At 40.2% G+C, this 16,186-nt stretch overlaps 1 pseudogene; it reads left to right on the forward strand.

Moving 5' to 3' along the window:
* Positions 1–16,186, forward strand: part of LOC102018158 — a 33,558-nt pseudogene that overhangs the window by 15,046 nt on the left and 2,326 nt on the right.

The following is a 16,186-nucleotide window of genomic DNA, read 5'->3' on the forward strand; positions in this document are numbered from 1 at the left end:
AGTAGAAAGGATCAAGATGTGATATGTACATTACCAATTCTTCACAATGAATGTATTTGTTATGCATCCCAAACATGTACTAATAAAATGTGTTGATAATCTTTTTTAAAAATACCATTTCATCTTATGTGGCAGTTGCTAGGGAAATGAAAAAGAGTAGAACAAAGAGAACCAGGGAGGATTGGGAAAGTGTGTTATAAAGGGACCAGGTTGCACCAATTAATAGGGGCAATGGGGAAGTATAGTGAGGCATTGACATGGAATCAAAACCTGAAGGAGAAGAGTGAATTGGCAAAGTCCCGCAAGCCGTAGAGAGGGGCAGATAGGAATATTCAAGGAAGAATGAGGTGTTCGTAGGCATTTCTGTTCTCAGGGGAAATTTTTGCAGAAAGCAAACAGCGAACATTACAGAACGTTACAGGACTCACGGCCGCCGCTCCGTGGGCAATGTTCCAGCGGCGCGCTCGGCCTCGGGCCCGGGTCCTGGCCCTGCCAGACATTGCAGTCCTGAAGGCGATGACCAGCAGAGGCGACACCCTTAAGGATCACAGGTTGCCAACTATGACTTCAAGTAAGGAAACAGGTTACTAATGAAACACCTTTTCCAATCACACCTACAGTATTGACTGCCCCTGCACTGACCCAGGAGCATCTCTGTCACAGTAAAGTTGTCCCCAAAATGGGAGAAAATTGTTGACTCCATTCTTTTTCCTCTGTGCAGACTCCCCAGACAGTCTGAGTTGCTAATGTACTTGTTCTATGAGTCAGATAAATACTGAGTTCTTCCCACCTAACAAGCATTTGCACAGCTCAGGATCCCTGGACCCCTAGTAGCACTCCGTACCTATACCTGAGCCACTGAGACCTGATTTCTTCTCTACAGTTCTTGGGCCTTGCCCCCATAGCTCACCTCCTCAGTAATTAGTCTGAGTTGAGAGCCAGGCAGCTGCTCAGGTCTTCACTGATCTCACAGTCACAGTTGGAGGCTCAAGGCTTCTTTGCAACAGCAAAACTCCTCCGGGCAAACGCAGCCCTGTATCAGGAAACGGTCACAAAAATGGAGGAACCAGCCTGGGGAAATGGGAGGAACAGCCCAGCCTCTCAGCAAAATGCCCTGCACATTTAGTGGGCGGATGCCAGGCCCTGAACCCTCCCCTACCTGTAGTTTTATCCCTGTGGTGGCTCCAGCTTCCGCCCACCATGAAGTGGACCTTGAGCTGCACCTGGTGGGCTCAGAGATGCTCCTAAGTCTTGTGGATGGAAGCGGAGGCGGGGATCAGCTCCCCCTGCTTCCTTCCCACCATGCCTCTCACCTATTAACCATTCAGGTGAACATACCACTTTCTAGCTCTAAACACAGCCCTGCTGAGGCCAGTGTAACTAAATGCAGCTGCTGTGACCATCCTTTGATTCAATCCTAGATGTAGCCACAATCTTCTCCTTAGCAGAGATCTCCCAGCAGTGGATTCACTATTCACTGTGATATGTAAGCATGAAGGTATGTGGGGTCTTGTGAGTGTGTGTTACAGGGGCTCAAACACAAGCCCTTTACATTGAGCTACATCCTCAGCCTTTTTTTTTTTTTTTTTTTTGAGACAGAACCTGGCTAAATTGCCTAGGCTGGACTTTGAAATCCTCCTGCCTCAACTTCTGAGAGTTTTAGTATTACAAGTGTGTGCCACCATGCCCGGCTTATGGGGTCTTTTTTTTTTTTTTTTAATATCTGTGGTAGGGCTTAGGGTGTAGAGTGCTTGCCCAGCATAAGTGAAATAAATAAATGATGGTAAAAATCTGTTGTACCGATTTTTCAATGATTGCTCCCAGGTTTTGGTCATTCTTTGGCCTTGCCACTTAAGGATTTTTTAAGTCACCAATTCTTTTAAACTTTTTTTATAGTTGCACTGTTGTGCAGGTAAATCCTTAATACTGGATATTCATTTTAATTTGGAGATATAGTTACCTCACACATTTCTGTAAAGCAGCTTCTTGATAGAGACTAATATTTGCACCTCTTTATGGGGTACATTGTGGTAATTTAATACATGTGTACATTTTGTAATAATTAGAGTAATAAGCATTTCCATCTCTGCCACCATGAGTCATTTTTATGTGTTGGGCAATTCACACTCTTCTGGTCATGTTGAAATATAGATTCTTTTCACTATAGTTAACCTCCTGTGCTAAAGAGCTGGAGGTAAGGTCTCTATCTGATGTTTTGATGCCCCTTATGAAACTTCTTCCCGTCTACTTGTCTCCCTCCTCTCCCCAGTCTCCAGTGATGACTACTCTATTCTGTTCTACTATCAGATTGACTTGTTAGTTTCCATATAGGAATGAGATCTTCTAGTACTTGCCTTTCTGTGCCTGGCTTATTTCCCTTACCATAATGACCTCAGTTCCACCCATGTTGCTGCAAATGACAGGATTTCATTCTGTTTTATGACTCATTACATTTCTTTCTCCATTCATCAGCTGGTAGACACAAGTGGTTGCCATTTCTTGGCATTGTGGGTAGCAATGAACATGAGAATACAGATGTTTGCTTGCTGTACTGATCTCATTACCTTTGGATACATACCCAGTAGTAGGATTACTGGATTATATAGCAGTCATATATTTTGATGAGTCCCTATACTGTTTTTCTAATGGCTATACTAATTTACATTCCCACCAGCAATGTACCAAAGTTTCCCTTTCTGTACGTCCTTACCAAGATGTATCTTACTAGATGTATTTTCAGTCTTTTTTAGGTTTTTTTTTTGAGACAAGGTCTTAATATGTAGTTCAGGTTGAACTTGAACTTCCTATGTAGCCCAGGCTGCCCTTGAACTCACAGCAATCCTCCTGCCTCAGCCTCCCAAGTGCTGGAATTACAAGTGTGCACCACCACAACCAGCTTAGTCTTTTTGATAATGTCAATTTTTCCTGGGCTGAAGGGATATCTCAATGTTGATGTGGTTTACATTTCCCTGGCAATGAGTGATATTGAACATTTCTTCATATATTTATTGGCTATTTGTATATTTTCTTTTGAAAAATGTTTATTTAGGTCTGTTGCCCATTCATTCATCCGACTATTTGTTCTGTTTTGGTTTTTGCTGTTGAGTTGTTTTGAGTTCTTTATATAGTCTGGATATCAACCCCTTGTTGGAAGTATATATTGCAAACAGTCTTACCGTTCTGTGGATTGTCTCTTCATTCTGTTTCCTTTGCTTCTGTTCCCTATGGTGTTGGGGTTCTCTCCAAAAAAATCTTTGTCCACTTCAATATCCTAAAGCTTTTCCTCCAGTGTTTTCTTCTACTAGTTTTATAATTACTACATTTAAGCCTTCTAGTTTTACATTTAAGTCTTTAGTCCATTTTGAGTTGATTTTCATAAATGATGGGGCATAGGGTTTTGGTTTTATTCTAAATTATCTGATGTAATACCCATTACAATGTAAATAGTTGTCTTACTTTACTGTTTAGGAAAAATGATAAAAGAAAATCTGTACCTGTTCAGTACAGGGTACAACTTATTAAAAATATTTTCAATCTGCGGTTAGTTGGATCTGTAGGTGTGGGACCCATAGATATGGAGAACTCTGTGTATAAATATACAAAGTATGATTTTGAAATATGGCAAATGTTTAATTTTTTAAATTATAAGTAAAAGACACATTGTCATTAATCCCACTCAAAGTACTCCCCCTCAATTCAAACAAACTTATCCCATAATTCTTCCCATTTCCAGAAGCAGTTCTGGAAGTCCTCTCTCCTGATTATCTTCAGTTGCACGCTCATGGCTGCCTTCATGTCCTGAATCAATGCAAAACATTTACCTTTCCATGGTCTTTAGAAGAGCTAGGGGTTGCATGGTGCCAGATCCCTGGAGTAGTGTGGATGATGACACACCATGTTTTTATGAGACTGCCTTTCCATTGGATGACACTTGGCGCTGGCAGCCATTATATATTTTTCACTGTATTTTTTAATCACACCTCAAAAAGGCATGAAAGAGGACTTCCAGAACTGTGGCAGGAACAATGGGATAAGTGTGTTCAAAATGAGGGAGAGGATTGTGAGAGTGATTAATGGGGATGTGTCTTTCACAGTAATAAATTTTATTTAAACATTCACCGTATATTTATCACACTGTGTATGAGAAGGCATTTATTAGGGGAAATTAGGTTTATACAATTATGGAGGCTGAGAAGTCCTCAATAGGCCATCCAGAAGCTGGGACCCTGGGAATTAGTAGCATAGTTCTGTCCAAGTTTGAAGGCCTCAGCACCAAGGAAGCAGATCATGCTACTGTCAGTCTGGGGCTAGAGGCCTGTGAACCTAAGCAGCTCAGACCCCAAAGCATGGAGAACCTGGAGTTCTGATATCCCAAGGCAGAAAGGTGCCCTAGTTCCAGAAAAGAGAGAAGAAATTTGCCTTTCCTCTGCTTTTTTCTTTCTACTGGGGGCCTCCCCTGATTAGAGGTCCGGCCCGCCTCCTCCACCCTCAGCTTCTCCCCTGATTGCCTGGCTCCTCTCCAGGCTCCACAAGCTGTCCACTCCCATGTCAACTGCTCGGTGATGTCATCTGTCACTCACATTTCCGCAAGCCTCTGAACAAGAGCAAATCTGATTTCAGGCTCTTCCAGACCCAGCTCCTTACAGAGCCCTCTTCCTGCCTCATCACTGGCTGCCTTCTCACTCTCTCCACACATAGCACTGCGCACATGAGCACTGGGCTCTTCCTCTTCTTCTTAGGACAACAATCACATCTCAAGAGCCACACTTTGATAATTTCATCTAAACCCAATACTTTCCAGAGGCCCCACTTCCAAATACCATCATACTGAGGGTGGGGGCTTCAACATATGAATGAGGGCAGGGGACACACATGTTCAGTCTATAATACTACTGTGGGATCCTAGGGAAGTGATTCAGCTTCTCTATGCCTCTGTGTCCTCATCTGGAAAATGGGTATAATAGTAACATCAGTCTCATCCCATTGAACTGTAAAGATGAAGTGATTTACGTAAATTGCTAAGATCATAGTCAGGTACATTCTTGCCCTTGTTACGTTGTGTCTGGTGGGGAGGGGGTCTTTTGGGAGTTTAAGAGTCCCCCATAACGACCCTCCAAATCTCTTTGGGACCTTGCCCTCACTCCTGCAAAGAATGGAGACATGGGACTCTTAGAAAATGAGGGAGTCTTATGTGATGCATATCTTACTGAAGAAAGAAAAGAGAAACTGCCTTTTTATTTTCACTTAGTATATACATGTTCAATGTCATGAACACTGTCAAATATTTGCTGTTTTTTGTTTTGGGTAGCATTTTGTTTACATAAGGAACTGACCTTCTATAGAAAAGCCCTGCAGTCTAAAATTGTTACAATTAATTTATTTGTGTCTTCTTTTTCTTGTTTTGACAATAAGAATCCTTACTACTTTCAAGAAAAAAAAAAAAAGAAAGAAAGAAAATGAGGGAGTCAAGACTGGAATAGTATCAAGCAAAAGTTTATTTAAAGTATGGCACATGCCAGAGGGGCAACAGTTCCTTGCATGCAGAAAACAGCAAAAACAACATGGAGAAAACAAGCCTCTTTCTGTCCCTTATATTGTATGGAGGCTACTGGGATTAGCATGGTGACAAACCAGTCAGTGTACTTATTTAGTAATCACACACACCCTTAGTCCCCGCATCACACACTCTAGATTCAGCCACCTCTGAAAAGCCCCCACCTATGACTGTATGAGGCTTTGGGAGGACATCTAGACCCAAACCATAACATTTTACCCCTGGACCCCCAAAGATTCATGCATATCCCTTTATGCAAAAGGCATTTAGTCCATCTCTAAGCATTGCCAAAGTCCTAACAGTTTAACATTGCTGAAAAGTCCAAGTCCAAAGTCTCCTCTGAGATTTAAGGCACACTCTTAGCTGCAAGCCCCTGTACAAATGAAAAGGAAGTTAAACACTTCCAACATTCAATGGCACAAGGTTGATGTTTCCATTCCAAAAGTTACAGATAGGGGGATAGCAAGGAACGGGAACAAAGCAAGACCCAGAGTAAACATTAAGTCCCACATTTCCACTTCCAGAATTCCCAACAACCTGTGCCAAACTGTGAAGTCCAGAGAGGTTTGGTGACTCCACCCCTACAGCACTGCTGGTAATTGTAGCTCCCACAGCTTCTTTCTGTAGCTGGCTTTGCTCACTCCTTGAAGCTTTCCTCAGATGATCCATGTTCCTGGCTTCTTCAAACTTCTGGAGTCTCTGATACACTTTTGGCTTCACACTCACAGCTTTACACACTGCTCTCTCAGGGGCACACTGCCTGGCCTCCCATTCCTTCTTCTGAAATCTGTGTGGCAGCCTTCCTGATCCCACAACTGTTCCATTCTGCATGCATCTAAAGCCAGCACCACGTGGACGATGCCAAAATCTGCTGCCAGCTGGAGCAGTAGCTAGGCTTTCTTTTCTCTTGGTTGTAGGGGTCCATTGCCCATGAACCAAATCCTGAGGAACAACTTCCCTAGGCCTCTGCCATTCTGGAACATAATGCTCTGGGGCTCTCTTCCCAAAGCAAAATCTTTCACTTTTGCAAACTTGAGGCTGCAAAGGCTGGAGTCCTGCTGTTTCTTGTGATGCCCTCAGGCCATCTTTTCTATTTTCCTGTTCTTTCTCAGCAATCAAGATCTCCTCTGCTCTGTCTTTGCAGTCCACAGCTTTACTGGAGTTTCCTCTCTGGCTAAACTCAAAACTTTTTAAATCATTCTGCTGAGCTCTTTGCTCTTGATTCTCAACATAAATCTGGCTAAAAGCCCATAAAAGTAGCCATGCCACTGCCTCAATATTAGACTGCCTTGAAATTTCTTCTGCCAGATTAATTAGTCCATGACCCTCAATCTTCATTTCAGGCAAAGTCTCTGGACATGAACAAAATACAAACAAACGTTCTGCCAAGGTATAACACACATTGTCTGGAGTCCAACAGCCAATGTGGTCCTTCCCACCAGAAACCTCCTGAGCCTGGTCTTTACCAGCAGAGTTTCTATCAGCCTTCTGGTCTTCTGAGCTCTGACCAGAATCTCCCATCAAGTACCACCGAAGTTCTTCCAGCTCTACTTTTTCAGCCAGGCTCTCCAAACCTTTCCAAACTCTTCCTATAAACCAGTCCCAAAGGCTCCTGAACCACATGGTCAGGTTTGGTCACAGCAAGGACCCCACTTCTCCAGTACCAAATTCTGTCTTAGTTACTTTTCTCATTGCTGAGACAAAATACCAAATACCCAATGTTAAAAGAGGAAAGGCTTATCTAGCTCACAGTTGTAGAAGCTTCAGTCCAGAATCAGCTGGCTCCAAGGCAAGGTGGCACATGGCAGCAGGGCAGCAAACAGTTCATTGCATGCAGAAAACAGCAAAACAATAAGGGAAAAAACAAGCCTCTTTCTGTCCCTTATATTGTATCCAGGTGACAAGGATTAGGGCAGTGTCAAGCCAATCAGTGCACTGATTTAGTAATCACACACACCCTTAATCCCAGCATCACATACTCTAGATTCAGCCCCCTCTGAAAAACCCCCACCTATGACCACATGAGACTTAGCGGGGACATCTAGACCCAAACCATAACACTATCTTAGCAGCAGAGTGGTGCTACAAGGTAGGGGTCATCTCACTCAGGATGTCCCAGTGAATATGAGATGTGCCCATACTTATAGGGGCAAGCTGCTTTATTGATTGGTATGGGCTAGGCCAATCAGGATCTGAGCCCTTGTTTCTGGGAAGGCTAAGGGGTCAGCATACACTAAATGTGAGTAACAATTTCATAAAAGATACAGTAGGGTGCATTTTTTTCAAGCATATTGTACACGATAAGCATGTGATGATCTTACAGTCATCAGCCACAGATAAGCACGTGATGATTTTACAGTGTTACTCAACTGTGTTTTGCCCTGGGTTTTTCACGTCCCTCTAATCTGCCCCTACAAGTTATCTTATCCTAGCAGCAATCAAAGAGGAAGCAATAGGGCACAGAGAGGTAAGGTTGCTTATTCAAGATCACACAGCTAAAATATATGAGATATGTGCTGGAGGAGTAGCCTTTAACCACAGTACTCTGGGAGGCTGAGACAGGAGAAACACAAGTTCCAGCCTAGCTTAGGCAACTTAGTGAGACCTTGTCCCAAATAAAAAAATTTTTAAAGGGCTAGGGATATAGCTCAGTACAAAGGCCCTGGGTTCAGTCCCCAGTACTGTTAAAAAAAAAAAAAAAGTACAAGGTATAATCAAAACATATAGCGTATGTTTAAATTTAAAAACTATTATACTAAAAGATACCTTACTACTTATATGCCTCAAAAATACTCCCTCTCTTTTAACATACTTATCCTATCATTCTTGTCACTTCCTGAAGCAGTTCAGGACGTCCTCTTTTCTGAGTATCTTTAGTTGCACTGTCATGGCTGCCTCAGTGTATGAGTTAATTCAAAATGTTTACTGTATGTGGTCATTTGGACTTTGAGAAAGAGCCAGGACTTGCACAAGGCCAGATTTAGTTAATAAGGTGGATAAGAAAAAAAAATGTCAGTAAGGACACACTGTAATGTATTTACAAGCCGGCCTTTCCATTAGATGACCCTTAGCAGTAGTCACAATATTTTTTTTATCACATCTCATAAAGACACTCATAAAAAAAGACTTCCAGAACTGCTTCAGAAAGCTGCAAGAGTGATGGGATAAGTGTGTTCGAAGCTGGGGGGTGGGGTGAGGGAGACTAATGGCAATCTGTCTTTTACTGTAATCATTTTTTATTTTAAATAGTCACTAGATTTTTATCACCCCCTGTTAAAGATAAATGAAATCTGTAGACTAGTGTCAGAATTTATCTGTAGTAAATATGTACTGCTGTACATTTCATGTACTGTTCATGTACTACTGACAGCTGTCTCTGCCTAGGAAGGGACATCTTGTTTTCTAGTTATGATCCTCCTACCCCTTTGACGTTAAAATGGTCTTTCTTGTATGAAATAACAGAGATAGTGATCCTATCTTCTCCTTTATAGCCAAAATTTTTAAGTGTTCTGTACTATCTCTCTTTCACATAATTTTCAGGCCTAAAAGATTCAAGAGCAAGAGCTACTTCTCCTAAAGAACAAGACGTAGTGCTAAATTGGAAGAAAATTTGATTTTATAAACAAATTTCTGCTGGTAACCTGCGGAATGCACTTGGTAAATCAGCATGCATACCTGTAAATGCACCAAACAGAGAGCATTATGACCAAAAAAGTTGTATCATACCAAAAGCTGTCATTAAGAAAAAGAGCTAAACTTTATAAACAGAACCAAAAATTAGGATGATTGGATTATCTTGGTGATTGGATTATCCTATTAATAAAAGTAAATATTGTAAAATTTTGTCAAAATAAGTCGTAAGTAATTATAGACTTCCCAATATAACTGAATCTTACATTGAAAGACTACATAGAGTCTATATAGGAGGAGCTTAATAAACAGCAACTTCTAACCAGGTGTGCTGGAACATAGCTGTATTCCCAGCACTGAGGTAGGAGGACTGCAAGTTCAAACCCAGCCAGGGCAACTTTATAATTCCACCTGTCTCAGAAAAATTTTTTTTGTTTTTGTTCTTTTTCTTTGTTTGTTGTTTGTTGAGATACAGTCTCACTATGTAGTCCAGGCTGACCTCAAACTCCCAGTGACCCTCCTGCCTCAGCCTCCTGAGTGCTGGGATTGTAGGTGTGCACCACCAGGCCCAGCTTCAAAAGAGCTGGGTATGTAGCTCAGTCCAAGTGCCTTGTGCTCAATTCCCAGTGTTACTATAAATAAATAAACAAATAAATAGGGTAATAGGACAATATTTTGTCTCTCATATTTGGATTTAGATAAAAAATTCTTTGTGAACTCATGACTGGTGTGGGTGTTGTGGTGTGACTCAGGGCAGATCACATCACTTTTCTGAGACTCAATTTTCTTGCATATGGGTTGGGAATTTACATCACAGGGTCTGGAAAGATTACGGGAGCTAATCTGTGACAAGAGTCTGGGACATACTAAGGAGAGGACAAGATCAAGCTACCTTTGGCGTCTCTGTGATTGCCACAAAATCAGAGCATGGTAAACACTGCCACTTCCAGTCAGCTCCACGGAATTAGCAAGAGAGCTGCCCTCAGTGGGTATAGAGCAGCATCTAGTGGTTGAGGAGGAAAAGTAACTGTATCACAATGACCTTCAGAAACAAGCTTTCAACTCTTGGACCAAGGGCGACAGAAAGGCCAGGAGGGTGGTGCATGTGCTGGTGTCCCCAGCAGGGGGCATCATGTGAGGTTCCTCACAGTAACCTGGACGCCTTTGTGCGCGAGCTTCTGCGTGGTAATGGAAAGGGGGATCTCATCCTTTCTCCCCACACTCCCTGAGTGCTGGGTCTCTGATCTATTCTGTTCTACCAACCAATGTCTAACTGAGGACACTGTCCCTGTTACCCCTAGTCCCCTGTGCTCAGGACGCCAGGGAAGTAGAGGAATCCACACCAAGGCGCAGCCAAGGCATCCTCCCCAGCTTGGGGCACACATCAGCACCTGGGCCTGCATCCTTCTGACATCAGGTCTTCAGGGTTCTGCTCATCTGTGCCCTGGAGCTTCCTTGCAACCATGGGGCTTGGCAGGATGCTGCCCTTTCCCCTTCCCTTTCTCCACACTCCTTCTGCCTTCCCTGAGTCCCCTGTCTCTGGGCTTGCCTCTTCCTTCTGCCACATGAATTCAGAAGAAAGCAGACTTCAGTTCTGTCCTTGTCTGCCATGGAGATCCAGGAGAACTTCCTTATAGAGTTGGGAGGGGCCAGAGAGAGAACGGAAGAGAAGGAGAGAGGAAGATGCAAATAATAATCCCTGAGAACTTTCCAAAAGTATTGAAGGGGCACAGAAGTACAGATCCGGGAATCCTAGGAAATGTCTCAGAATAAATAATAAGAAATCAACATCTTGCAGTATCACACTCAAACTGGACAAAATCACAGATAAAGAGAAAACCTCGAAAGAAAGTAAGTACATTACCTATAGAGGAACTAACCAAGCTCTTTTTAAAGCATGTGAGCAAGATGGTATAATTTGGGCCAAAATGTCCCTGCAAAAGGTACGTGTTTAGATGTAAGGTTTTTGGAAGGCAAGTATATCATGGGGTCATTAACTTCATCAATGAACTAATCTATTGATGAGTTTATATCTGAATGTGCTCTTAGAGGGAGGGCCCAGCTGGAGGAAGTAGATCACTGGGTGTGTAACAGGAAAGGGTGTATTCTTGTCCCTGGCACCTTCCTCTCTGGCCTTTCCTCAGCTCTCTGATTCCTGGATCCCATGAAGTAGGAAGCTTTCCTCTGCCATGCCCTTCTACCATGATATTTCTGCCTTCAAGCCAGCCAACCATGGACTAAAACCTATGAAACCCTGAACCATAATACCCCTTTTCTGCTGTAAGCTGTGTCTGCACAATATTTTGTCCTGACAATGGAAAATTGGCTAATACACAAGAAGAGAGTGGAGTGAAATATTTAAACTCTCAAAAGGAAACAACTACCAACCCAGAATTCCATATCCACTGGAAGTATACTTCAAATATAAAAAGGAAGAGAAAAGATTTTCAGATAAACAAAAGTTGTTAGAATTTCTCATGCAAAGATCTTCCTTGCCAAAAAAAAAAATTCAAAGAAAATCTTCAGAGGCAAAAATAGTAATAGACCTCAGAAGCTTAAATATACGTAAAGAAGAATTTTAATCTCTTCTTTATAAAAGAATAAAAGAAGATAATAAAAGAAGATAAAGTAGCATGTATTTTGTTTGATTTTTCTTATTCTTTTTTAAATTTTATTGGTGCATTTTAGATATACATAAAGATAACATTTATCATAGGGAATTTCTATGTGTACATGATATATCTTGCTGCTTCTTTATTCTCCATTCACCTCCTCCCTTTAATCCCACATCCTCTCCTTATTTACAAAACCTTTCTTTCCATTTTTTCCCTGCCTTACCTTTGTTTCCCAGAATTGCCTGCGCTATTCTAGGTCTCTTCTGGTTCCAAATTAATTTTAGGATTGTTTTCTGTAATTCTGTAAGATATGCTACTGGTATTTTTATCAGGATTGCATTAAATCTGTATAACAACTCTGGAAGAATGGCCATTTTCACTGTATTGGTTCTTCGTAACCAAGAACAAGGGATATCTTTCTGATATCCTCTACAATGTCCTTTTTCAGAATACTGTAGTTTTCAATGTAAAGGTCTTTTACTTCCTATGTTGATTCCTAGGTATTTCATTTCTTTGGATGCTGTTGTGAAAGGTGTTTCCCTGATTTCTCTCTCCGTGAGTTCGTTATTTGGTTACAGAAACGCTATGCATTTTTGAGTGTTGTCTTTGTATCCAGGTACGGTACTGAACTTATTAAATTAGAAGTCTTTTGATGGAGTTTTTTTGGGTCTTCTGTGTAGAGTATCGCATCATTCGCAAATAGTGGTAATTTAACTTCCTCTGCTATCCTTATTCCTTTTATTTCTTTCTCCTGCCTAATTGCCATGGTGAATGTTTCCAGAACTATATGGAATAAGAGTAGTAACAGTGGACATCCTTATCTTGGTCTTGATTTGAGAGTTAAAGCTTTCAGTTTTCATCCATTTAGTATGACGTTGGCTGTTGCTTTGTCATAGATGGCTTTTCAATCAGATTGAGATAAAGACCATCTATTCCAATTTCCTGCAGGGTTTTTATCATGAGTCGGGGTTGGGCTTTGTCAAACACTTTTTCTGCATCTATTGAGATGATCATATAGTTTTTGTCCTTGGCTCTGTTACTATGGTGCATTACATTTATTGTTTTGCATATGTTGAACCATCTCTGCATCCATGGGATGAACCCTATTTGGTCATGGTGTATAATCTTCTTGATGATTTGGTGAGATTTGCTTGCCGGTATTTTATTGAGGACTTTTGCTTCTAAATTTATGAGAGAGATTGCCCTATAGTTCTCTTTTTTGGTTGGATACTTGTCTGTTGTTGGTATCGGGGTGATACTTGCTTCCAGGAATGAATTTGGGAGTATTGCTTCCCTCTCAATTGCATTTAAGAGTTTAAGAAGTAGCAGCATTAGATCTTCTCTAAATTTCTTGTAGAATTCAACAGTGAATCTGTCAGGGCCTGGTTCATATTTGTTGGACTGTTTTTAATCACATCTTCAATTTCATTGACTGATATTGGTTTATTTAGAATTTTTCTATCTTCTTGATACAACTTTGAAAATTTATATGTACCTAGGAATTTGTCCATTTCTTCTGTGTTTTCCATCTTATTAAAATACAGGTTCTTGGGGCTGGGGTTTAGCTCAGCGGCACAGTGCCTGCCTGGCAAGCTCAAGGTTGTGAGTTCGGTTCCCAGTACTGGAAAAAAACAAACAAAAAAAAGAATACAGGTTCTCAATGCAGACATTGATGGTCTTCTAGATTCTGCAGGATCTGTTGTGATTTTATAGTTTTCATTCCTAATTGCATGGATTTGAGTCTTTCCTTTCCTTTTTTTGATAAGTTTGGCTAAGGGCCAGTCAATTTTATTTAATCTTTCAAAGAACTATCTCTACAATTCATTGATTCTCTGTATTGTTTTCTTAGTCTCCAGTGCATTAATTTCTTCTCTGATCTTTGTAATTTCCTTCCTCATATGTGCTTTGGCTTTAGCTTGCTCTTCTTTTTCTAGAAGTTTGAGGTTCAACATTGGGCTGTTTATTTGAGCTTGTTCTGTTTTTCTGATATGGGAATTCATCACTATAAATTTCCCTCATAGGACTGCTTTCACTGTGTCCCATAACTTCTGATATGTTATACTAGCATTATCATTTAATTGTAGATGCTGTCTAATTTCTTCTTTAATTTCATCCATAACCCATTGGTTGTTCAGGAGGGTGTTATTTAATTTTCATGTGTTTATGAAGTTTTTGTAGTTTTTTTTGCCATTGATTCCCAATTTCATTGCACTATGGTCTCATAATATGCATGGGATAATTTCAATTCCTTTGCACTTACTTAAGCATATTCTATGAACTAGTATGTGGTCTATTTTGGAGAACATCCCATGTGCAACTGAGAAGAATGTGTATTCTGATTTTGTAGGGTAGAACACCCTATCAACATCTACTAAATCCATTTGTTTGAAAGTTTGGTTCAGTGCTGATATTTCTTTTTTATTTTTTTCTCTAGTTGATCTGTTATTTGTGACAGTGGGGTATTGAGGTCCCCCATTACAATTGTATTCATGCTTATTTCATTTTTCATATCCATTAATATTGTTTTATATAGTTGGATACACTCATATCTGGTACATATGTATTTATGATCGTTATTGCTTCCTCTTGGATTGTTCTCCTTATAAATATGTAGTAAACTTCTTGTCTCTCTTAGTCAGTCTTGGCTTGAAATCCACTTTGTCTGCAAATAGAATAGTTACCCCTGCTTTTTTCTTGGTTCCTGTCACATATGATATAGTTTTCCATCCTTTAACTTTCAGTCTATGAATTTTTTTGATTAAATGTGTTTCTTGTACGCAACATGTTGTTGGATCTTGCTTTTTGATTCATCCTGTCAGTCTATTTCTTTTGATTGGTGAACTGAGACCATTTACATTGATGATTATAACTGATATTTACTGACTTTCCCTTGTCATGTTATTTTACTGTTATTGGTTTCCTTTTCTCCCCTCTATTTAATTGTTAACCTTGCCCAGTGAATTCATTCTGTTGGGGTTCATGGAGTTGTAGTCCTTGTTATCATATTGTAGAATGTTATTTAGGACATTTTGGGGTGCTGGTTTGGTGGTTGTGGATTTCTGCAGGTGTTCTTTGTCATGACAGTATCTTATTTCTCCATCAATTTTGAACGATAATTTTGTGGGGTACATCAATCTGGGTTGGAGGTTGTTTTCTTTTATGGCTTGAAATGCTTCACTCTACTCTCTTCTTGACTTAAGGGTTCGTGATGAGAAGGCTGCTGTGATTCTGATGGACTTTCCTTTATATGTGATTTATTTCCTTTCTCTAACAGCTGTTAATATTCTGTTCTTCTGTTAAATTTCTGAAATCTTGACTGTTATATGCCTTGGAGTAGATTTTTTTATTTATCATAGCTAATTGGCATTCTACATGCCTCACTCACTGTTTGTCAAATTCTTTTTACATGCTTGGGAAGTTTTCTGCCATTACTTCTGTGAATAGGTTATTTATATCATTTGCACCATTTACTGCTTTTTCATTTTCTCTGATCAATCTTATGTTATTGTTCTTTTTATTGTCTAACAGCAATTGGATTGATTTTTCATGGTCCCTTGCTATTTTTAAGAAATCTTCTTTTCATAATCACTAACTACAACCCTGTCTTACATATCTGGTATTCTGTTCTACATTGGCTCATTCTGCTGCATATATTTTCAATGGAATTTTTAATCTCCTGAATATCTGTTTGATTCTGTTTCATGGACTTCATTTCTTTCCTATGCTGGACATTCATGATTTACATTATTTTCTTAAATTCTTCTATTTTCTATCCATATCTGCTCTAGAGTCACTAACCATGTCCTTCACTGTGGTCACCCTCTCTGTAGTTACCTGAGAAATTATTTCTGATTTGATTACTTCAACCTCATTCATCTACTTTATTACTTCCACTGTTACCACTTCAGAGAATCCAGATGGGTGGCTTTCAAACTGTCCCACCTCATTGGTGAGACCTCATTGGTGAGCTCTAAGTCTGGTATTGCATCTTATTTCCATGTCTTTTCATTTTCTTTTTTCTTAGTTTAATTCCTGGGTTGTGTTTGTAAATTGCTTATAGCAAGTACTTTATTGTTAGTATTAAGAACACTTAGGAAATGACTGCATCTCAGAGATACCCTCCAGGTGTAGCTGGATTTTGGCTTTTAAGTCTGTTGCATGAACTTACATCTTCAATTTATTGGGGCTAAGAAGTTGCTGCCTATTCAGCCTAAACCCTGGTTCTTTGGCACTGGCCTATAGTATGTTTATGACCTTCAGGCAATCTCAGTCTTGGAATACCAAGAAAAACAACTGATTAGAACAATTATGTCACCTTGGCTAGAGTAGTACAAACAGTAATTACAATAGCATCAAACACAGTCTAGAAAATGACAAATTGTGGTAA

The sequence above is a fragment of the Chinchilla lanigera genome, unplaced genomic scaffold (assembly GCF_000276665.1).
Source record: "Chinchilla lanigera isolate Chin_1 unplaced genomic scaffold, ChiLan1.0 scaffold00054, whole genome shotgun sequence".
NCBI lineage: Eukaryota > Metazoa > Chordata > Mammalia > Rodentia > Chinchillidae > Chinchilla > Chinchilla lanigera.